Source organism: Schistocerca nitens, chromosome 7 (genome assembly GCF_023898315.1).
Source record: "Schistocerca nitens isolate TAMUIC-IGC-003100 chromosome 7, iqSchNite1.1, whole genome shotgun sequence".
Lineage (NCBI taxonomy): Eukaryota > Metazoa > Arthropoda > Insecta > Orthoptera > Acrididae > Schistocerca > Schistocerca nitens.
In genome coordinates this window covers 165,737,776-165,763,165 of record NC_064620.1, presented here as the reverse complement: position 1 = coordinate 165,763,165, position 25,390 = coordinate 165,737,776, and positions in this window count along the sequence as shown.

Below are 25,390 nucleotides of genomic sequence, written 5' to 3'. Positions count from 1 at the left end.
AGCTACAGTAGCAGAAGACCGCAACCATCGTCAAATAGCGGGTGCTGTGGTAGGCACATTTAACAGATAGTTAGTTCCGTGTTTCATGGATGTTTTAGCGCGAAAAATCGTAATTATGTGGTACTAGTCAGTCTGGGATAAATTCTAGTGTCAGATTCCACTCGTCGGCTTTGAGCAATGACTTCATACCTAAGGCAAAGACGCTACGTATAATCAATCTATGAAAGCAACTAGCCATATTCGTAAACAACCAAACGTAGCATACAATAAAATTATAGTCACATTCACACTGTTATTTACTTAGCCATAAATTACATCGAAACGCACTGAAGGTAACGAAAACAATTAAGAACAAGAATTAAAAACAAATTTTCATTTCTTGTAAGAAGTATTCTCGTAATTTATGCGACTAGAAAAGCACAGAGAACCTTTAAATTGCATTACAGTAAAGCACATGGTGAAGTCATACTGTTATAAAATAGCGTTAATTTTATATCAATTATTGAATCTACCGGGAGAAGTGCAGAAAAGTTGGGGTTTTGAGCAGGGAAAGCCTAGAATGTATCAGAGAAACGGGAAAATTAAATGAATTACAAGAAATACGAAAGAGTAGCATAAAATGTAGAAAAACCGACACACTAAACTCTAAAATAAAAGACAGTACATGACAAATGAACATGTATAAAAAATAAAGAATTTTGGAATAGATAACTAGAATTAACGTCTGTAGGTAAATTCCAGTTACAGATTCCAACCGCTCCATGATGTAAATTATTTTTGCAATTATATGCACTGAAACGAAATACGGTATCATTTCTACATTTGTAAATGTTCTCTTAAACTACTGCGGTGTATAGCAAAAACTGCACTACGTATCTAGAACTGGCCTTCTATATAGGTCAATTCTAGTACCCGATTCCAATATTAGTACCTTTTTTGCAGTAGTTCAGAGGGCAATTACAAATTTAGAAATCATATTAGGCTACACTTTAATACACAGACGTGTTGAAAAAACGATCTAATTAATGAGTCATCGGCTGGCTGGAATCGATAATTAGAATTGGCCAATATAGGAGGTCAGTTCTCTTTACCGTTTCGAGCTTTTCAATGGGTAATAATTTTGGACTTTTTGCAGTAAATCTGTGGACTACGTTTCCGTAGGATTTCTTATTCATCTCAGAGCTACTACGAAAATAAATAAGTAATGTAGGTACAGCTTCCAAATTTTTCTCTTTTTCATAGTAATGAAGATAATAGTAGCATATGCAGAAATCCTGTAACACTTTACTGTACACACTTGTTGTTAAAACGATCTAAATAACGACAATTTGTGGCTAAGTAATTATCACGTGAACTGTGTAATTTTATAGTAAGCTACATTCGTTTGTTTATGAATATGATCAGTCGCTTTCAGAGATTGCCTCTATGTAGCTTCTCTGCCGTAGGTATGACGTCATTGCTCAAAGCCGAAGTGTGGAATCGCACACTAGAATTGACCCGTCAGTTTGCATACACGTCGCAACTTAATTATGATGAACTTTTGCGAGATTTTTTTGTGAGTTAGTAATTCCTACCAACCATCTTTTACACAATGCAGTAATATAAATTCTTCTGCGGAATAGATTTTACTTCGTTGTCTGTTAGACATTTTATTTCGCTGGGTAGCTGATAAAAACTTTACTTGCAGCGTTGTGTACCCTTTTTCTGCTAAAGACAATCTTAATGTTGAGTAATGAATGTGATTTTTCCTTCTGGTATTGTAATTATGTACGTCATTGTTCCTTTTGAACTGTAGTGGATTATTTGCAACAAACCCCATGAGGGAATAAATGTACTGTGAAGCAGTAGTCAGAATTTTCAGCTCCTCAAACAGATGTCTATAAGGTGATCGTTGGTGAGCACCACATATTATTCTTATAGCATATTTTTGACTAGTGAAGACTTTCAATCTTAAAGATGAGTTACCACTAAAAGTGAAACATATAGCATTTTTGAATGAAAATACGCAAAATATGTCAACTTACTGATTTGTGTCTCCCCGAGATTTGCAAAGATTCTAAGCATAAATGTGGCTGAAGAAAGTTTTTGGGAGTTGGAAAATGTGCTTTTTCCAGTGTACATTCTCATCAATGCGTCCACCTAAGACTTCTGAAGTTTCCACCCTATTTATTGTTCCCTCACCTTGTGTTACACTTATCATTGGTGTAGTACCCCTAGATGCGCATAACTGAATATGTTGTGTCTTTCTAAACCTGAGAGTGCGGCCATTCGCACCAAACAGTCAATGATACTTTTAAGAACATTGTTTACCATTTCTTCTTTTCTGTACATACGCTTGGACTGATTGCAATGCTAGCGTCATCTGCAAAAAAGCTAAATTCTATGTAAATTGATGGTCAAGAGGGGAAGAAATGAAGGGAAAAGGGATGGATCGCTGCTGTCAACTGCACTGGGACATTACACGGAATCGGCGGCGACGAGTTAAAATTTGTACTGGACCGGGATTCGAACCCCCGATCTCCTGCATACATTTTTTTTTAATCATCTCATTTTGTTCGTAATTGTTCGTTGCTTTTGTTTGGGGGAGACGTCCCACGACACCCGTTGAAGTTCATAGTTGAACCATTCACTCAGGTTTTTTTCTTTTTTTTTTTCATTACAGAGGGCAGCTAACCCTCTGACGGAACACGGTCGGATACGCCTCACGGCCGATCCACTCTCCCATTGAGCGCCACATCTGTCCATTTCCTCCATATTCGTTCTTTCGGGATTCCCAAAGGAGATCGGATATATTTGTGCATCCGCACTGAAGAAGGTGGTTTCATTACCCAGCTACGCCTATCAGATTATATGAAAATGCGATGTCTGTTCTTTCCGACACCATACAGAATTCGCAGCTATTGTATGTAAATTGGAGGTGGAGCGGGGAATAAAATAAAAAACTAATTCTGCTTGTATATTAGACGGAAGATCGTTTACATATTATTTTTTATTTTGAGCTTTTCCTCATTACAGAGACTAATCTCCAACATAATAATTTACTCGAAAATTACTATACAATGAATAAACGTTGTTAAACTACATTTTCAAAATATTCCTCCAGGTGTTTCCATCTTGTGTGTCCTCTTCCTTTGCGCCCATTCTCCTCATTGTGTGCTGTACATTTTGGAGCCAGGTGGTCATAGGTCGTCCTCTTCTTCTTCTCCCCTCCGGTTCCCACTCCAGTATCAATTTTGGTATTCTGTCTTCCTCCATTCGTCGTACATGCCCGTACTACTGTAATTTCTTCCTATCCATTACGTCATTTACTGTTTCTTTTATTTCCATTTTCCTTATTATTTCAGTGTTCCTTATCTTCTCTTTCCTGGAGAGTCTTTCCGATCTTCTCCGTAAGTCCATCTCAAGAGCTTGTAATATTTTAATGTGCTTCAGGTTAATTGTCCATACAGAACCACACTCTCTAAAATAGATTTGTATATTAATTTTTTAGTTCTGCTCATTACATCCACGATCCATAAGACTGAGTTAAGCATCCCAATGACCTTCCGTACGCTACTAATTCTTTTATTGATTTCTGACTCTGATTTTCCCTCAATTTCTAAAATCGGTCCCAAATAACAGAAAGTGTTCGTCTTTTTTATTTTCTTTCCTTCAATGTGTAGCTCATCTGAATCATTAGTCAAGTATTCTGGTTTTTGTAATTAATCTTCAAACCCCAAGTTTTGTGTGCCACTGCTAGTTGATTGCTCATATAGTTAGCATCCTCCCCATCTTGTGCTACGGCTGCTTGATCATCAACAAACATTAAATGATGTAGGTAAACTCCATCTCTTATTTCTAATCCCATACTATTACATTTACAAGACCATGCTCTAAGGCTAGTATCTATATAGGTTTTAAATAGTAATGGTGACACAGGAGAGCCCTGTAAAAGGCCTTTGCTTGTTCTAAATTTCTGTGAAAGTTTATTACCAACTTTCACTTGTCAAATGTTATCTTTATACACCTGTTGTATTATTTTAATCAAGGAAGGGTTTATGTCTGCCATATGTAGTGCTCTCCAAAGCAATTTTCTTGGAACAATATCATACGCTTTTTCTACATCTATGAAAATTAATCCCATTTTTTTTTATTTTTCCCTATGTTTCTCCAAAATCTGTCGTAATGTGAAAATGTGGTCTACACATGATCTCCCAGCCGTGAAACCACATTGTTCTTCTTGGGTTCTAAAATATTTTTTTCCAGTTTGATTTTAATTACTTTCGCAAAAATTCTCATTAATGTGTTTCTAACACAAATTCCTCGATAGTTTGAACAAATTTTGCGATCCCCTTTCTTAAATATGGCATTAATGAAACCTAGCTTTATCTCGTTGGGTACTGAATCTCCATGCATCATTTTGTTGAAGAGCTGTGTTATCAGTTTCACAATTTTGTCACCACCATACACAAATAACAATATCGGATCTAAGAACGAGCCTCGCGAAACCCCATGCGTGTTTTCTCCGCAGCCAGGATAGCGCCCTTTGAATATATTGACTGAAATAGTGAGTTCTACTAAGTGTCTGCATTCTTTTGGTTAGATATGACGTGATCCATTGGTTCTCTACACTTCAACTTATACTTATCTAGGAGAATACTGTGATTTTCTCGTCAAATGCCTTAGATAGTTCGCAGAAAATACCAACCAGCGCTACAGGCAGAACTACAAGGCACGCAATCTCACACAGCACAGTGGCACGGCGGGTGCGAGAGCGTGGTCTCTTTGCCAGATGACCAGCACGTTACGTTCCGTTGATACCCTCGCATCGGCGGCACGGATTGCGATGGTGCCAAGAACATAGGGACTAGACCAACGAGGAGTGCGCTCGCCTGCTCTTATCGGATGAGGGCAGATTCAGCTTGAGCAGTGATTCTGGACATACCCTCATATGGCGAGATGTGGTAACACGTAATGCACCGAAGGACAGTGTCGAACATGATCGTTTTGGTGGTCCAGTTGTTATAGTGTCGAAGGCATAATGTTTCATGGGCGTACTGGCACAGAACGCCCTGTTACGAAGAATCCTTATAAACCTTGTGGGTATCATGGGAGCGCGTTGCAGAGCACACATTGCCGTCCGTGGTGTTCACGTACCCTATTAAGAATCGTGTCACGCCTTTTCTAATGTCCAGGGGACCATCATCAATCGTGATGGCTTCACTGTAGTTATTATCTTCGAATAAGAATATCATTTCTGTTCGTCTCGTTGCGTATTCCTTTCAGTTGTCTTCTGTACTATACTGTAGCAATTCTTTATATGTATTGTCCAAGTTTCATCGACCTATGTTACTTGGCAATGACACATCATGAGAAAGTTACTTTCGGTCTTAAGTTTTGCGCACCAGTGTACATATACTCAAGATTGCGTATCACAGTCTCCGCTAGAGCAATAGAGCTGAAGTACATTTTTGGATATTGAGGTTGATTTCTTTAAAACACGTATTTTCATTTTAGCTCGTACTTTGAATCGAAGTCGCCAATACAGCTAAGAGTTGCTTTTGAGATACTCGATTCGTTTTCTTTCCAGGAAAAGTTTGCTTTATTTATATGTGACCGTAATTCGAACTATTCTTCCCGTTCTAGTAAATTATCGTAATAGAAACTGTGCTGTTTCGTCTCAAAATATCGGCTATAATATGGCGTTATAGCTGCCATGTTGTTTACGTCGTTCGTCGCATGTCCACTAAGTCATTGGTTGTAGCCGACGGCTAGTATCGCAGTTTCCTCTGTATACGAAAACATACCATTATGTGTTAGAGACGAAGTTGTCCCAATGATATTACTGTGACAAACGATACTGCTGCGCATTTTGCGTGTGAACTTCGTGTTTACTGTATGCTGTAAGAAGCTGAAAGACTACCGATATTATTTACATCAGGAGGTCGCTATCAACATTTCTTCAAGACACCGAGCAAATATTATGGTTTGCTACTAATAGAATCGTTGAGTAATTATCCACTTCAGAAATCTAAAAGACGAGAAGTCCTCTAACTACAGTATCAGTGATTCACCATTGGAATTAGTCAGCTCATACTAATACCTAGGTATTTGTAAGGATGTGAAATGATCACATAGGCTCAGTCGTACGGCTTCATTAGCAGGCTGCTGGGAAACTGTAGTATCTACTAAGAAGACTGCTTACAAAGCACTTTTGCCTCGAGTCTTCGACCCATACCAAACAGGACTAACAGGGGATAGTAAATGTATACAAAGAAAGGTTGTACGAACGGTCAAAGGTTCGTTTGACTCGTGATAGAGCGGCACGGAATGCTGAAGACCTTGAATTGGCAGACTCTTAAAAAAAGGCACTAATTATCCCGCGAAAGCCTACTTGCAAAACTTCAAGCATTCGTATTAACTGAAGACTCAAGAGATATCTTTCATCCGCCTTGGTATCGCTCCCATATGGACCATGAAGACAAAATTAGGCCAACTGCAGCAAGCACAGTGGCGTTTAAGCAGTCATTCTTCCCCCACTGTATATGCGATTGGAACGGGAAGAAACGCAACATAGTACCCTCTGCCATTCATTCACAGTGGTTTGCATAGTATGTGTGTTGATGTAGATGTAGTTTTTTATCTATTATCTTAACCCCTCCATTGTTGCCACAGTCTAAAACTTCATACCTGCATAACAACCCGTTATTTTCCCCTTTGAAGAAAAAAAAACCACACCTATTCTCGCATTGCTCGCTCTAAATGTTACATTCAATACAAAATACCCATATAAGGAACAGACTGAGGACGCTAATGAAAAATACAATAAAATCAAAAATGAAACGAAAATAATAGTAAGAGAAGCACATACCTTTCCACGTGGTACATTTACAAACAAGAGTCGAACTTGACATTCAAGGTAGACAGGAAATGGCATATCAGGTGGACAGCTAAAAAGAACATACACTGATAAAGGAACATATCAGTTTCATTCCTTCAGGCGGCTGAATAAATCACTATATGGAATTATGGTATAATCCGGATGCGGATCGATGACTTGGTCAGGGAATGGATGAAGGACAGAACATCTCATGGTGTATAATTGGGACAGGTCAGTTTCTAAATGCGATACACTTTGGCGACGACTAGGTAATCATACAAGACAGTGAATTCAAATGACAAACAGTGATACTTAGCTTAAACAATACAAACCTGAATTATAATCTTAAAATATCGACAGCAAAAACAATGGCCTGTTTAGGAAAATACCCCATAAGGAGTAGGGTATCAGTAAAACAGCAATACACAGGTGTCCCATTTCCAGTATCTAGACTCTGACATAACTTTAGAAGAAGAGAACGACTTAATAAGAACATTATCACCCATCAACATACACGTGGCACGAGAAAAACATTAAAAATTAAAATGACAAGAGAAAAACCAAATGAAATTTTTTGAAGTCATGATGCTATCCACAGTACTACGTGGAGTAGAAAGTACATTAAGATCAAACACTTAAGACAAATTGAAACATGAGAAATAAATCCCCTTAGATCAGTGAAAGGCTGCACGAGAGAACATAAAATAATAAATGTAATAATAAAGAAAGCACTGGGGGTGCAGCCATTAAATGAAAAAGTAATAAAACGAAAGCAGGATTGGAAAGAGCATGTATTGCGTATGTCACCTCAGAGAATCCGACGACAAACAATGGCAGACATCCACACTGTAAGGAGACGAGTCGGAAGGTCAAGGAAGAAATAATTAGGCCGCAACAGGCCATAAGACGTAATCCTGGATTTTTAGAACCAAAATAATATATAAGACCTATCGCATCACGTAACTGATGCACTGATAAAGTATGAAGAACGCCGGGTTGAAATGGAATCGCTGTCAAAGTAAATAAAAGCTATTACGACATTGGTGTATTGAGTATGGGATACCACGTAACTCCCACGCCCAGTTGGCTGGTGTAACTGGATGCAAATATCTACACTTGTAGCTACGTACATACTACAAGAGTCACCGTACGATGCATGGTGGAGGGTAGCTTGTATCACTATTAGTTATTTTCTTTTCTGTTCAACTCGCAAATAGAGGGAGGAAAAAACGAGGTCTACATGGCTCCGTATGAGCCCTAATTTCTAGTATATCTTCGTGCTCCTTAGCCAAATGGATGTTGGCGGCAGTAGAATCGTTCTGAAGTCAGCTGCTAAAGCCGGTTCTCTAAATTTTATCAATAGTGTTCCTCGAAAAGAACCACATCTTCCCTCCTGGGATTCCCCTTTGTGTTCCCTAAACAAATCCGTGATACTTACGTGATGTTCGAACCTACCGGTAACAAATCTAGCAGCCCGCCTCCGAATTGCCAAGATGTCTTCTCTTAATCCAAACTGGCGCGGACCCCAAACACTAGAGCAGTACTCAAGACTAGGTCACACTAGCGTCCTACATGCGGTCTCCTTGACAGATGAACCACAATTCCCTAAATGACTCCCAAGAAACCGAAGTCGACCATTCGCCTTTCCTACCACACTCCTCACATTCTCGTCCCATTTCATATGCAACGTTTCGCCCAGATATTTAAACGATGTGAATGGACCAAGCAGGACACTACTGACTAATGTTTTATCCCAACATTACGGATTTTTTTTCCTACTCATCCGCATTAACTTTCATTTTTCTACATGTAGAGCTAACTGCCTTTCTCTTGCATCTCTCTCCCGACATCCACCACTGCTGGCGGCTCACCTCCAACTGCCCAAAGATATGGGGCCCCTCCACGCCCGCACCAACGTGGTGACCAAACTAAAAGTTCTACTGTCACCTCCGTAAACATGTTAGTTATCTAGTAAGTGGATCACAGGATGCTGGGCTGTGATGTTGTCCGTGCGTCTGGGTAAGGCTACGCATTAACACGGTCCATCAGGTGATAGATAGTGGACGAAACGCGAGTGAGGGTAGCGATTTGAAGAGAAGAGGGAAAAAAGTACCATGGCTCGTGCCGTAGGAAAAAAAAACCTCTGCGACAGTGGGATGGGTAGTAAGAGCAGTAGTGGCTTACTAGCTGCGATAGCTCATGCAAGGTTGGATTTGTTAGTATAGGTATCATGCATCATTACCGTGACAAGCAATGGCGATGTGTCCCAGTTGCTGCAGCTGCTACATTCCTGGAACAATCAAGATCGTTATACAGTAGTGGGAGATCGGCCATAGATCATCTCACTGTGTGGGGGATGTGTGGAGCTTGTTTGCATGCAGTGTACGGTACGGCTTCCCTGTGTGGTGCCAGTTATTCGGCAGTGTATTTCAGCTGGAAATCCAGTAAATGCGTCTGATTAACAGGGGCTCGCCTGTGCCGTTATGTTTGCGTATGCTTGGCCATAGATGTTATGTCCTTGCAAGTATGTCTTTTGGTCTTTTATGTTTCCATCTATGGTTGTGGTCGTAGTTCCCCAGATTCAGAATAAACGGGTTCTGCGAGTGTCTGGAGTTTCTGTATAGTCTTGTGGTGAGTTTGTGGATTACCTCCGTAAGAGTCTCAAGTCGGTATTCCCGGTGAAGGTCCGCGATGCGTGTGTATCGTGGAGCATTGCTTATGATTTTGAGTACTTTGTTTTGTATGAGCTGCAGATGGCGCAGGCGTGTAGGCGCAGCGTATCCCCAGACGGGAGCTGCGTACGTCATCAGGGGTCGGATAAGTGTCATGTACATGGACCTCGACACCCTTCTGTTTAGTGTGCTACGCCTGTTGAGCATAGGATAGAGCTGTTTGAGCCTCGCGCTAGCTCGGTTGGTCCCTAAACAAATCCGTGATACTTACGTGATGTTCGAACCTACCGGTAACAAATCTAGCAGCCCGCCTCCGAATTGCCAAGATGTCTTCTCTTAATCCAAACTGGCGCGGACCCCAAACACTAGAGCAGTACTCAAGACTAGGTCACACTAGCGTCCTACATGCGGTCTCCTTGACAGATGAACCACAATTCCCTAAATGACTCCCAAGAAACCGAAGTCGACCATTCGCCTTTCCTACCACACTCCTCACATTCTCGTCCCATTTCATATGCAACGTTTCGCCCAGATATTTAAACGATGTGAATGGACCAAGCAGGACACTACTGACTAATGTTTTATCCCAACATTACGGATTTTTTTTTCCTACTCATCCGCATTAACTTTCATTTTTCTACATGTAGAGCTAACTGCCTTTCTCTTGCATCTCTCTCCCGACATCCACCACTGCTGGCGGCTCACCTCCAACTGCCCAAAGATATGGGGCCCCTCCACGCCCGCACCAACGTGGTGACCAAACTAAAAGTTCTACTGTCACCTCCGTAAACATGTTAGTTATCTAGTAAGTGGATCACAGGATGCTGGGCTGTGATGTTGTCCGTGCGTCCCCCCCCAGAGTAATTTCCTGTCCAGCCAGACACCGAGGTATTTGACTTTCTCGCGGAAACGTATTGGGCGTGCATGTAGAGTTATTGGTCTGCAGTAGCGGTGTTTGCGCAGTTGCTTCGGTCTTTTAGTGAACAGAACGGCTTCGCACTTGTCGACGTTTACTCTAACACGCCATTTCTCCAACCAAGGCTCGGCCACTCTGAGTGCAGTCTGTAGGCGTGACGTAATGTTTGATGGTTTCCAATCTTGCGCAAGGATGGCTGTGTCATCCGCGTAGATTGCCATCACTGTGTTGTGTGTGGCTGGAAGATCGTTTATGTAGAGGTTAAACAGTAGGGGCCCTAGGATGCTTCCCTGGGGTACTCCCGCGTGTATACCGTGTCGTGTTGATTGTTTTCCCTGCACGTCAGTGTTGAAACTCCTGTCTGTGAGGTATGAGTGTATTAGACGCAGCAGCCCGTCGGGGAATCCCGCGTCGCTGAGTTTGCGGATGAGGCCGTTGTGCCATAGACGGTCGAAAGCCTTTTCGATGTCCAGGAACACTGCCCCTGTAGCTTTGTTTATGTTGAAGCCATGTGTTATATGTTCAACGACCCGTAGGAGTTGCTGTGTTGTGGAGTGGTGATTCCTGAAGCCGAATTGCTCCGGTCTCAGGATGTCATTTGTTATGCAGTGCCTAGTGATGCGTTTGAGAATCACCTTCTCAACAACCTTACTGAGCGAGCTCAGAAGGCTGATGGGTCGGTAATTTTGTGGGAGGCTGTGGTCTTTCCCCGGCTTCCTGAACATCAGGACCTTGGCCGTCTTCCAAAAGGCGGGGAAGTGTTGGTGTTTTATTATGGCATTCGTTATGTGTGTTAGGTACTCAGTTGCTTTATCCGTGAACTCCTGGAGGACACGGTTTTGAATGCCATCGTGACCAGGGGCTTTCCTAGCAGCGGAATGCATTATAGCCCAGGAGACTTCGGCTGTGCTAGCATGTCGAATGTCGTCGCGCGATGGTTGGGCTAGAATGCGTGTAACCTCTTGGTCAGTAGCAAGTGTGAACGCTGGATCTGATGGTACCAGGTTCGGTGTGAATGACGCTGCGAGTGTTCGGGCCATTAGTTCTGCTTTCTCTTCCGCTGAGTATGCAGGTCCGTCAGGCCCTTGAAGTGTTGGGGTGTATATTTTCTCCCTGGTGAAGTGTCGGGCTAATTGCCACACGCCAGGTCGTGTGGTTTCCAGCCCTTCGAGTTTTTGGTTCCACTGTTGTGTTCTGTGTGTTTGTATTTTATCGTGTATGATGCCCTGTAGTCTGTTAATGTGCCGTTTGAAGTACGGGCGCCTGGTGCACTGCCATTGTCTCCTGAGGCGATTCCTCATTGAGATTAGGCCCAGGATTTCCTGGGGCAGGGCCGCACTGCGTTGTTGTAAGGTGCGATCAGGTATGGTGCTGCCATTGCGTCCTGGACGGCGTTGGTGAGGGTTTCTACTGCCTCGTCAATTTGTGCTGTTTCGTTAATTTCGTGTATAGGTGGGATGTGGCTATCAAGCGTTTGCTTGAACAATGTCCAATTCGCACGCCCGTAGTCCAACATCTTGCGTTGTTCCATGTGCTGCAGTGTTTCCTCAATGTATAGTATTACAGGTTGGTGGTTTGAGGGCAGATCGTTTTCAACGGCGACGTTGAGTGTCGCTGTAATGCCCTTGATGAGGGCCATGTCTATCGCGTCTGGCCTGTGTCCCCTCTGGTAGGGAATGTGCGTCGGTTCAGTCGGCGCTGCCCAACGCTACGCGCTGTTCACATCCAACAACCCAACACTACACTGACAAATATTCCAACAGTGAGTCCAACCAGCCACAGACTGCACACAGCGCAGTCAGCGATTTTCATACAGAGCACTACATGGCGTTACCGACATAAAAACCTAAACAGCCTACTTACACAGCAACTTGAAATTTTATTTCAGGCGTCTTGTATTCCCCTACGGTCATTCAACTTCGATACCTTTCCCGTACACCACAGCATCATAAGCAAACAACCGCAGATTCGTGCCCACCCTGTCTGCCAGATCATTTATGTTTATAGAAAATAATAGGGGCACTCCTGACGATGAACGCTCGCCGTCGAGGACAACATGTTGAGTGCTGTTACTTAATAAGCCTTCGAGCCACTCCCATATCTGGAAACCTATTCCATATGTCTTCGTAACAGCTTTAGAAATACGGAACCTGTCTGCTGCCCTTCATCCATATGTCGCAGTATATCATGTGAGAAAAGGGCAAGCTGAGTTTCACACGAGCGATGCTTTGTAAAACAGTGCTCATTCGTGGACACCAGCTTTTCGATCTCTAGGAATTGTATTATATTCCAACTCAGAATATGTTCTAGAATTGTGCAGCAAACCAATGTCACGGATGTTGTTGTTGTTGTTGTTGTTGTTGTGGTCTTCAGTCCAGAGAGAACTATCCATGCTACTCTATCCTGTGCAAGCCTCTTCATCTCCCAGTACCTACTGCAAACTACATCGTTCTGAATCTGCTTAGTGTGTTCATCTCTTGGTCTACCTCTACGATTTTTGCCCTCCACGTTTCCCTCCAATACTAAATTGGTTATCCCTTGATACCTCGGAACGCGTGCCACCAACCGATCCCTTCTTCTAGTCAAGTTGTGTCACATCTCTCTTCTCCCCAGTTATATTCAGTACCGCCTCATTAGTCACGTGATCTACCCATCTAATCTTCAGCATTCTTCTGTAGAACCACGTTTCCTAAGCCTCTATTCTCTTTTTGTCTAAACTATTTATCGTCCATATGTCACTTCCATACATAGTTGCACTCCATACATATTATTTCAGAAAGGACTTCCTGACACATACTGTAAATCCATAAGCGATGATAACAAATTTCTCTTCTTCGGAAAGGCTTTCCTTGACACAGCTACTTTACATTTCATATGATCAGTTATTTTGCTTCCCAGATAGCAAAACTCATCTACTGCTTTAAGTGTTTCATTTCCTTATTTAATTGCCACGGCATCACCTGATTTAATTCGACTACATTCCATTATCCTCGTTTTGCTTTTGTTGATGTTCATCTTATATCATCCTTACAAGACACTGTCCATTCCGTTCAACCTCTCTTCCATGCCGTTTGCTGTCTCTGAGTGAATTACAATGTCGTCGGCAAACCTCAAAGTTGTTATTACTTCTCCACGGATTTTTTATTCTTGTTCCATTTTTTTTCTTTTGTGTTCTTTACTGCTTGCTCAATATACAGACTGAACAACATCGGGGATAGGCTACAACCCTGTCTCACTCCTATCTCAACCATCGTGCCCCTTGACTCGTATAACTGCCATTTGGTTTCTGTACTAATTGTAACGTCAGGGATATTCTTCTGTAATTCTGAGGGCCCGTTTATCCTTCATCTACATCATACACCTCAAGCCATCTGATGGTGTGTGGCGGAGGGTACTTTCGGTACCACTGTTTGATCCCACCAAACCTGTTCCACTCGCGAATAGTGCGTGGGAAGAATGATTGTCGGTAAGCCTCTGCACTGGCTCTAATTTCTCGAATTTTCTCCTCGTGGTCAATATTCGAGATGTATGTGGGGGGAAGTATATGTTGTTTGACTCCTCCTGAAAAGTGTTGTCCCGAAATTTCAATACTACACTCCTGGAAATTGAAATAAGAACACCGTGAATTCATTGTCCCAGGAAGGGGAAACTTTATTGACACATTCCTGGGGTCAGATACATCACATGATCACACTGACAGAACCACAGGCACATAGACACAGGCAACAGAGCATGCACAATGTCGTCACTAGTACAGTGCATATCCACCTTTCGCAGCAATGCAGGCTGCTATTCTCCCATGGAGACGATCGTAGAGATGCTGGATGTAGTCCTGTGGAACGGCTTGCCATGCCATTTCCACCTGGCGCCTCAGTTGGACCAGCGTTCGTGCTGGACGTGCAGACCGCGTGAGACGACGCTTCATCCAGTCCCAAACATGCTCAATCGGGGACAGATCCGGAGATCTTGCTCGCCAGGGTAGTTGACTTACACCTTCTAGAGCACGTTGGGTGGCACGGGATACATGCGGACGTGCATTGTCCTGTTGGAACAGCACGTTCCCTTGCCGGTCTAGGAATGGTAGAACGATGGGTTCGATGACGGTTTGGATGTACCGTGCACTATTCAGTGTCCCCTCGACGATCACCAGTGGTGTACGGCCAGTGTAGGAGATCGCTCCCCACACCATGATGCCGGGTGTTGGCCCTGTGTGCCTCGGTCGTATGCAGTCCTGATTGTGGCGCTCACCTGCACGGCGCCAAACACGCATACGACCATCATTGGCACCAAGGCAGAAGCGACTCTCATCGCTGAAGACGACACGTCTCCATTCGTCCCTCCATTCACGCCTGTCGCGACACCACTGGAGGCGGGCTGCACGATGTTGGGGCGTGAGCGGAAGACGGCCTAACGGTGTGCGGGACCGTAGCCCAGCTTCATGGAGACGGTTGCGAATGGTCCTCGCCGATACCCCAGGAGCAACAGTGTCCCTAATTTGCTGGGAAGTGGCGGTGCGGTCCCCTACGGCACTGCGTAGGATCCTACGGTCTTGGCGTGCATCCGTGCGTCGCTGCGGTCCGGTCCCAGGTCGACGGGCACGTGCACCTTCCGCCGACCACTGGCGACAACATCGATGTACTGTGGAGACCTCACGCCCCACGTGTTGAGCAATTCGGCGGTACGTCCACCCGGCCTCCCGCATGCCCACTATACGCCCTCGCTCAAAGTCCGTCAACTGTACATACGGTTCACGTCCACGCTGTCGCGGCATGCTACCAGTGTTAAAGACTGCGATGGAGCTCCGTATGCCACGGCAAAGTGGCTGACAGTGACGGCGGCGGTGCACAAATGCTGCGCAGCTAGCGCCATTCGACGGCCAACACCGCGGTTCCTGGTGTGTCCGCTGTGCCGTGCGTGTGATCATTGCTTGTACAGCCCTCTCGCAGTGTCCGGAGCAAGTATGGTGGGTCTGACACATCGGTGTCAATGTTCTTTTTTCCATTTCCAGGAGTATATATATATATATATATATATATATATATATATATATATATATATATATATAAAGAGAATTTAAATAAACAGTTTGTATTTGGACATTTATGTTAACATTGATCATTGTTCCATTAAAATTTCAGCATATTAAACTTGATTCATAACTAAACTGGTGCCTTATTTAGGATTGTGAAAATGTGAGTTTGTAATCTTATGGAACACATCAAATATGGAGCCAAGATTGGGAGACTGCATTCATAAAATAACACATGAAGAACGTTAAAAATATGCAAGAGGAAATTAACCACAACCAACCGATTCAATTTTCATCCAAAGAAGTTACGTTTGTAGCGCAATCCTGTCCGTCATGAGATTACCACACATTGGTATACTAAATTCATAAAAACACACTGTGAAATCTTCCAGAAAAGAATAGCTGAGGGCTACTTTGATGCTTACACCACATTCTTCACGTGGTCAACTTGGTTTACTCCACAATAATTTGATAATTAAAATAAATTACATCGAAACGCAATTTAAAAAAGAAAAACCTCGAACTGGTTACTGTCGTCTTACTATTAACCTGATGGGTCAAACAATTGTATAAGCACGTGGTACTGGTCTCACAAAGTACAGCCCACGTGGGTTGAACATAAAGAAAAGTTGCTATATTGAAAAATATTGTCAAGACGAGACGTTATAATCTCACGCACATTTGCATTTAAGATTGATGATGTTAGAGTTACGGATCATCCACACGTGGTTCCACTTTACTCACAAAGTAGTGACAAAGCAACTACTAGAAGATATTCTGAACTTCACACTCGAATTACAGTGTGTTGCAATTTAAGATAACATAAGATATTTTAGCTCTAAACCTGAAATAAAGGTGATTACATTTTCCGTTAGGCTGAACTTAAGAAATCCATTGTCCTATGGACTTAGCAGAGACGCGCTTAGCTGGAGATCTTACCACTTCAGACGCTCGCCGCGGATAGACTGGCGTGAGCCCCTACCGAGGGTGCTTCACAGATACAAACGGAAGTGACCAGAGAGGCAGCTTCCTATACCAACATGACAAGGGACGGACAGGACCATACTAAGAATATAAACCTCTTTGCTTTTAGAAAGCGTAGCTACCTGTTCCGACGTTGGTCCTACTGTTCTCTAGCAGACAGGCTTGTCTGCTACCATCAAGCATGCAACTAGAAATACATTTGCTCATTCATCCTTTCACGCAGAAGGGAATGGGGATGACAGTATCTTATCATATACAGTATATAAAAGAAAGCGGATGTAGGTTCCGTATGAGACTGTGTGACATGAATTACATATAGTGTTTTAAAGTATAGTAGTGTGACACTTCGTTCTTGATTATGTGTAAAAGTAAGATGTTCCACTGCTCAGTCACTTCCCAGATAGAAACACCACACTAAATTTAGAAGTGGAATGTATGCCGTAAATGACAACAGATTCAAGAAATTAACATGAAAGGAATCCAACAGAGACCTTTCAACTTCTAATCTGTGATGAAGTGCTCTTATATACAGGAGTCACCTGCGTTTTTTTCCAGTCGCTTGGGAATTCGGACTGGGCGAGAGATTCGCGATAAATCCAAGTTAAGTAAGGGGCCAATGAAGTAGAGTACTCTTTGTAAAATTATCTGTGGTCTCAACCAGTGCTCTTAACCCTTTCCTTCTTCGTAAGGCGATGTTCCCCTCTCCAGTTCAGTGACTCCCCGCTCTGCCGGAAGCCCGGCCGGAGATGGCGCAGGTAGCTGCGGCCAGCCAGACGTCCGAAATAGCTTTTGCGAATCCTTCCCTCCCCTACCTCCTCCTTCGCCCTCCTCTCCGCAACATTCCAGAGTAGGCTGGCTGGGCAGAATCATCGGCCCCGCGAAGCGTCACAATAAACAGCTGTCGGGCGCCACGAAGAACGCGCACCAGTTTGTTTCCGCACTGCCGCTGCCGGATGATGCGCGTCCAGAGCTTAATTAGGACACCGGGAACGGCTCAGGAAACTCTTGATACATGCGAATGATTTGTCTTGGCTTAAATCAGTCCCAAGGCAATGATTCATACTCGCTTTTACCCACACTATCCTGTCGCTTCGTAAAATATACGTCCGGATTAAAACGAGCTAACAAAAAGCAGAGTGATAAGTCAATGCCAGAACTAACAGCTTCGTTTCTAGGGCATACTGGGAAGATTTATGAAGCTGTTGTCACTTGGACTAAAGGCCAACTGGTAATGGAAAATCCTTATTACGTATTCTGATGATATGCAGGTCAGTAACTGCCTTCATGCAAATACTGTCAAGGAAATGGAGCATCATGCACGAGTACTCCATCCTAGCAAAGCTTCCATTTTACCATTTGTTAGTATTCCGTTCTCAGGTGTGTGCTGTAACGAACATAATACTGATACACGACCAGAAAGAAATCTATAGTAGTGATGTACAGGGTAACATAGAAAAACGGGAACATTTCCACGAGCTAATAAAACTAGAAGTGATGAAGGAAAGAAATTGCATTCATAGTAATTGAAACCTTACAACTTTTCCATTTGCGAAACATTGATGGCATTTATCATTTTTTTTAATTACTTCCTTTGGACGGCATCCTCCTGTACGAACACATTCGTGAAATCTGTTGTTGACATTCCTCACTGACCGCTGCAGCATTTCAGCTGGCATACCGTGAATCCCGAATTCTCTAGTTTAACTCATCCAGGGCTCTTAGTCGAGTCGTGTAGACTTTGCTCTTGAGGTAGCCCCGCTAGAAAAAATCACAAACGGATAAATCTGGCGATCTAGGGGGGCAGGGAATGTTACCGAATCGTGAGATCACACGGTTGCCAAACAATTCTTGCACATATGCCACTGATTGCCGTGCATTGTGTGATGTCGCTCCATCCTGTTGAAACCAGGCTTCTTGAACGTTTGGAAAGTTGTTCATTGCAGGTGTAACGAAAGTTCGTAACGTCTCCACATAACGATCGGCATTGACTGTTATTGTGTTTCCCTGTTCATTTGCGAAAAAATACGGACCGGTAATCCCATGTGATGAAATACCACACCATGCTGTCGCTTTACTAGTTCTCATGAAGGTTATCAGGATTTGTGTTTGCCCAGTAACGGTAGTTCTATTTATTCACATAACCTGTGAGATGAAAATGTGCCTCATCTGACATCCACAACTTGTTTAGAAATTCATCGCCATTCTTTATTTTTGTTATCATTTATTGACAGAATCCTAATCGTAACAGGTAATCGTTGTCCTTCAATTGTTGCACTATCTGTATTTTTACGGATGAAATTTTTAATCAAGATGAAGAATTCTGCGAACACTCTCTCTGGACATTTCAACCACTGCTGCTTGCTTACGAATTGAACGCCGTGGGCTCCGTAAGACAGACTCGCGTACAATATAAATGTTCGCTGGAGAACGCACACTTTTTGGTCGTCCTGTTGGTTTCTTCTTCAGGACAGATCCAGTCTCTTCAAAGTTATTAATCCAACTTTTCACCGCGTGTTTCGACGGAACAGCATCATGACGTCCTAAATTATAAAAACGTCGAACTCCCTCTGTGCCGCTACCAAACTATCACTGTTTTTATGGCTAGGCCACGCTGTTGTCCATTCTGCTGATCCATCATTACTGACATGGCGGACTGTTTACTCGCTGTCACGAACCCGCAGTGCTGCCACCTGCCCATGGCTGCCACTACTCATTTCAAACATTCCCATTATTCTGTGTCACCCTGTATTTATTTTTATGTAATTAAGTGGAATGTCCACTTACAGTCCGCCAGCTTAGCTGGGTGGTAACGTGCTCGCCTCCCATGCAAGCAGGCCCGGGTTCGATTCCCGGCAAGGTTGGAGATTTTCTCCGCTCGCGGACTGGGTGTTGTGTTGTCCTCATCGTAATTTCACCCTCATCACCGGCAGACAATTCGCCCAGTGTGGCGTCGACTGAAATAAGACTTGCACTGGGCGGCCGAACTTCCCCCGTTGGGGCCTCCCGGCCAACGATGCTATACGCTCATTTCATTTTCCACTTAAAACAAATAGTATGAAAAGCAGATGCCACGCTGGGATTCATAGGAAGAATCTTACGGATTCCACGAAGCAAGTGGTTTATAAGGTGCGTATTCGACCTATTCTTGAGTATTATTCATTAATATGGGAACCTTACCAGGCAAGACTGACAGAAGAGAATCAGAAGGTCCAACGCAAGAGTGGCGCGTTTCGTCGGCGCGAGAGCCTTCCCCAGATTCTCAACAAACTCCTTTGGCACACGTTACAAGAGATATGTTGGGTATCACCGAAAGACTTATTATCGAAATTTAGAGTGAGCAATTCCCAGGAAGAGTCGGGCGACATATAGCGACGGGAAAATTCGAGAAATTACAGCCAATACAGAGGCTTATCGACAATCATTCATCCCACGCGCCATTCAGGAGTAGTAACAGCACAGGGGGGATTAGTTAGTGATACAAAAGTACTCTCCTCCACGCATCATTAGGTGGCTTGCAGAGTATGATGCAGATGTGTATTTCATCATTAGACCACTAATTAAATCCATATTTAGCTTAAGAACCAGGTGTTTGTGTACCAATCATCAAACGAAATCGCTGTTGTATGCAAAATGTGTTGAGAAACTAAATCTCAATCCAAGCGTAATATATATACAAGTGTCAGGATTCCATAAAATAAAAACCACTTTCCATGCTCACTCTCCAAAGTCTATCTAATGTCAAAGCAATATTAGGAAATAATGGCCTGATCAAGGTGTATCTTGAGGACTAATTTTTCATTTTGCATCTAAATTATATTCATCTTGTCTGCATGGTAGTTTTACGTATCCTTTCTTCGGAAAGAAGAGTAAAACGAATTTTACGAATGAAAGACTATATAAGTTTCATTTTCCTTTTGACATAGCACGCAAAATTTTTGTATGTTTCCCTCCAAAGCGTAGTGGCTGATACGATTTATTCCTTATTATTCTAGAATTTCTGGCTAAAATCGGAAGATATTCACAGCAACACATTTTCTTCTTAAACAAAAGAGCGAAAGAACATCTGGTTATGGTTATAGAGAAGGACATCACACACATCCACGCCCGAGGCAGGATTCGAACCTGCGACCGCAGCAGCTGCGTGGTTCCGGACTGAAGCGCCCAGAACCGCTCGACTACGGCGGCCGGCAGTAATTTAATTGATTGACTTTAAATGTCATTAAAATAGCGACTACTGCAGTCAGTTATTAAGACAAGCCTTATCGAAAGTGGAATGGTTTTAGCCGCCATCTGAACTTTCGATTTGGCCAAGGCACTTGCCCACGAAAGGCAAAGATCCCGAGTTCGAGTCGCGGTCCGGCACACAGTTTTAATCTGTTAGGAAGTTTCGTATCAGCGCACACTCCGCTACAAAGTGAAAATTTCATACAGAGAGACTTGGTTAGCGAGGAGCCGTTTAGTGATTTGGATCCTACAGGACATTAAGTAGACTTTTTATTGCGGTGAAAGCTAAAATTGCGAGAGGTTTGAATGAATGGTAACTTCATTGGAGAATGTGATAATTTTCCTGGAAATAAAAATAGAAAAGATGAAATGCTGCATAGTTGGAGGCTGCGTCAGAGGCCGAAGATGTTAATATCTGCAATTATCAGTACTAATTAGGTAATGAACTTGATTTCCGACCATGCAGTTAATTACGTACTTCTAAGCTACCTTCACACTGGAGTGTTTATAAGCAACCTCTGAAAATCATTTATTCTTTATTTACATTGGAAAGATAGAAAAAAGGGCATGTGGTTTGTAAAAATCAGTCCATTGCATCGACTTTGAGTTTTACGGATCAGAATGATGTCACGGTTTAGAAGTAGTAGGGAACTGTTAACGTTGTACCGCAAGTGCTAGTGATAATGCTAACCCTGTCTTAACAATAACCGGTTATAGCAGACTGGGAGGTCTTGGACTTTTTTGTCTATATGATATCCTTCCAACCGCCGTCGAGTCGGACACGGTCTCCACATAAGGTACGCCTGAGAGGGTGGAAGTATAACCGTAAATGAGATTTCTCCGGCACAACGGAGTCGTCATCAAGGAGAGAAAAGAGTATCGCACAGTGCCTTATCCACCGAGTGTTCTCTCTCTCTCTCTCTCTCATTCGCTGTCTTTTTTTTTTTTTTCTTCGATGGTATAGGTGTTGTGTAGGTATATTAGAAAAGTTCTTTTAAGTGAAATTAGATTTCTCTTTGAAATTTAATTCTCATCAAACAACGTTAAAGTTTTTTTCACGTGAAACGACTTTAATAGTTATGAGGAGAGTTGTTGGATGGTAAAGCTCTTTGAAGATCACTTTCAAACACAAAATTTTATTTCCGAAGTACCTGCATATTTAACGCATTCAATGGTGCTTATCGCGTGATATTGCACTATTCGACCACCTTCACAACGGCGCATCGTGTACTTAATCAATGGCACAAAAGTTGTATGGCCATCCTTCAATTGAGATTTTTTTGCTCTGTGTATCATCATCATCGTCGTCGTCGTCGTCATTATCATCGTCATCATCATCATCAGCAGCAGCAGCAGCAGCAACAACAACAGCAAAGTTGGCCATTCGACGTGCGCTACTGGGTAAAGTCCTCCACCAGGGTACTTCATGCATGTTGTCTTCAGGAACGCACATCTATGTTGCTGTTGCAATCTTTCTAATGTATGTAATAAGTTACCAACCTTCCATTAGATCTTCGTCTGGAGTTTTTCTTATATCTTGAAATCCGGAAAATTACTTCCTTGGACCACTATCATTCATCATCTGGCAGTATATCTCACGTAATTCAATTTCATTTCACTCATTATAGCGTCTTTCATCTCAGTATGTGTTCTTAGCTATTCTCAACATGCACCTTTCCGTTGCTCGTTGAATAATAATACGTTTTTCAATGATTAAAGACTGTGTCTTGCTACCATACATCCAAATAACGCACACTGATATCGGACATTCCTTTCTAGACACATTGGGCGGCATTACGATATAAATCAGTGTGACCACTGAATAAAGTCAAGTCTCTGGGTCGTCTGTTACAAAAGCGTCCCTTTGCACTGGTCGCTGTCTGTCCCTCTCAATAAATCTTTAAATCATATTCGTAAGACACTCAGGGTGCTCATGACTCTTTAATGAGTATATTCACGGCAAGCGTAGGGCCCCAAATTAAGCAATTTCTCATTTCCGACCGTCCTTTTTTCTCTTACTTTTTCATGACGGAAACATATGTTAATCCAGCTATCCCCTACATTCTGCTTTCCTTTCTCGACATATCCATTCCTATACTTTACATCATTTTTAGTCCCCTTCTGAATTTGACATGCATTCTAAAATTTTTTTCTGAAGTGTGGACCGACTGGGGGAGAATGCCTTAAATAGTATGCATGCAGTATTAAAGATCATCTATGCACAATAAATGTGTAGACTCATTTATGCACTCACAGGCCAACATTACCGAATTTTACGTGATGGGGTCATTACGTACCATTTCGGTACAGCCCCCCTTCCCCTCCCCCCCCCCCCCCTCCTCTCCTCACAACACAGAGATCACACTACTAATGCCTGAGCTGCCAAGGAGTAGATGCCCATCTCCGGGAACATCACGAGTCCCGACAAAGGCCGTCGTGCAACATGACCTTTGCTGTGGCTTAGTAGCACCTATGGGGAGAGCCCTAGATCGTAGTGGGGATGCCATCAGGGCAGACATCTCAAACATTAAATGTGTCAAATTAAACCAAAACAACGGATCTGGCAGTCTCATCAGACTGGTCTGAAATTTCAATGGTAATGTTTATAATCTTACTGCTTTCTCTGCGGTGGCTACCTCATGGGAAGGGCGACAAGCCAAGCGACTGGAAATGAAACGATTTATCCAATATGTGCTCCAACAGATGAAGACACTTTTTCTGCAATGAAACCTTTATGTTTTGTGGAGCACAGTGAAGATAAATTTTGAGAAGTTGAGTCGTTTGGGAAAATGTGTAGTGGATAGCTTACTGATTAAAGTCTCAGCTATTACACAACCTACAACTCTTCAGATATGTGAACCACTGGGTGACGCGTCAGTGATCACTGTCCCACATAACACTCTGAATACAATCCAAGGAATCATCTACAGAGACCCTACATTTCATGCAGATGAGGAGCTACGAGCTAATCTCGAATGACAACGCATATATTTCTCCTGGCCCATATAAAAAGGTTCCAAGGATAATCTAACAGACACAATTACTTTCGTTTAAACCTCTGAAGAAAATATCCTCCCAGAAGAAGTTAGTCATGGTGTATATGTGTGAGATGAAACCTTATGTAGCCCCAACATGAAGTGTTTCCGATGTTTAAACTTTGGTCATTTAACATGCTGCGTCTTGGCAGACCCAAAGTACAGAAACTGTGAGCGATCACCCCATGAAAGTAGTCCATATGAACAACCGCCTTTGTGTGTCAGTTCGCCCATGTGACAAGTATTCAAGAAAGGAAAGAAGACACAAGAGCCGGCCGCGGTGGTCTCGGGGTTCTAGGCGCGCAGTCCGGAACCGTGGGACTGCTACGGTCGCAGGTTCGAATCCTGCCTCGGGCATGGATGTGTGTGATGTCCTTGGGTTAGTTAGGTTTAAGTAGTTCTAAGTTTTAGGGGACAGATAACCACAGCAGTTGAGTCCCATAGTGCTCAGAGCCATTTGAACCATTTGAAGACACAAGAATAAAAGTCTGCCGACTGCCTGTTACACGCTGAGGCGCGAAAAAAAAATTAATGCCTTCATCCCTTCCAGGACCTCTCTCCCTGGAAACCGACAAATCAGAGGCCCAACACCTGCCAATGGCTAAAGCAACTACCACCTGTGGGTCCTAGGGATGCTCGCTCTTCATTAACCACAGATGGGCTTTCGCAAAAACCTAAGCCACTCAAGGTTGCAAAGTAGGAGAAGTTGAAAAAGGAGAAGAAGAATCACAACAAGGCTAATCCGTTGAACACGTGGTCACCAGATTCCCACACGCACTCGAATCCTGAACCAACATTCATTGATGTGGCTTCAACCGCACGACAAACAGTCAAATCCTGGGGCATGATGGGTCTTCCCGACCCCTTCACACTTCACCTGGACACCTGCAGAATGTTCATTCAGTGGAACTGTAATGGATGTTACTGTCATCTGCCAGAACGACATCTTATTTCCTCCTCTTCTTCAATTTGCTTTGCTCCACAAAAAACATGCTTCATTCGCCAAGGCCCCATGGTTATTGTGCATTCTGTCGGAACTTTGCTGGGCCTGACAAGGCATCTGTAGGGGTCTGTACAACAGTTCGCAGAAATGTCGTCAGTGAGAGGATTCCTCTTCATACCACCCCAGATCACGTAAGAAACAGATTGCCCGATCTCTTGGTCTAGCAGGCAACCCTTGTCAGGGAACGGCCACCAGGCGGCAACAGCGTCACACCCTTACTTGTGGAATCTACCACTAGATGGCACTTCGTTCTGTGAAATATGTGGCAACATCGGCCGAACGCGTGCAGCTTTCCACTATTTGGCGTCTGTGAATTACAGCTGTTTTTGACATACCGATATCAACTGTGGAAGGAGTAGACGAACAAATCCTGAACTAAAAATGTTCAGATTTCCCATCAAAGATAAAGAAAGGTTACGGAAGAGGATTTTAAATCCAGGTAAATCAATGAGTTAGTTACAAGTAAGAATAAAGAGCCCTAAGCATTCGATCCTATCTAAATTTTGTCGACCTTATATTCTGATACAACGTGGCAGCCCTTCCTTTATTTTTTTTCGAAGATATCGTTGTTAAGTGCGTACATGAAATTATATTCGTTTACAACTAACAGTAATCAATGCAAAATGTGGTTATACTTAAGAACACTTACAGAAATACTTAGAAAGGAA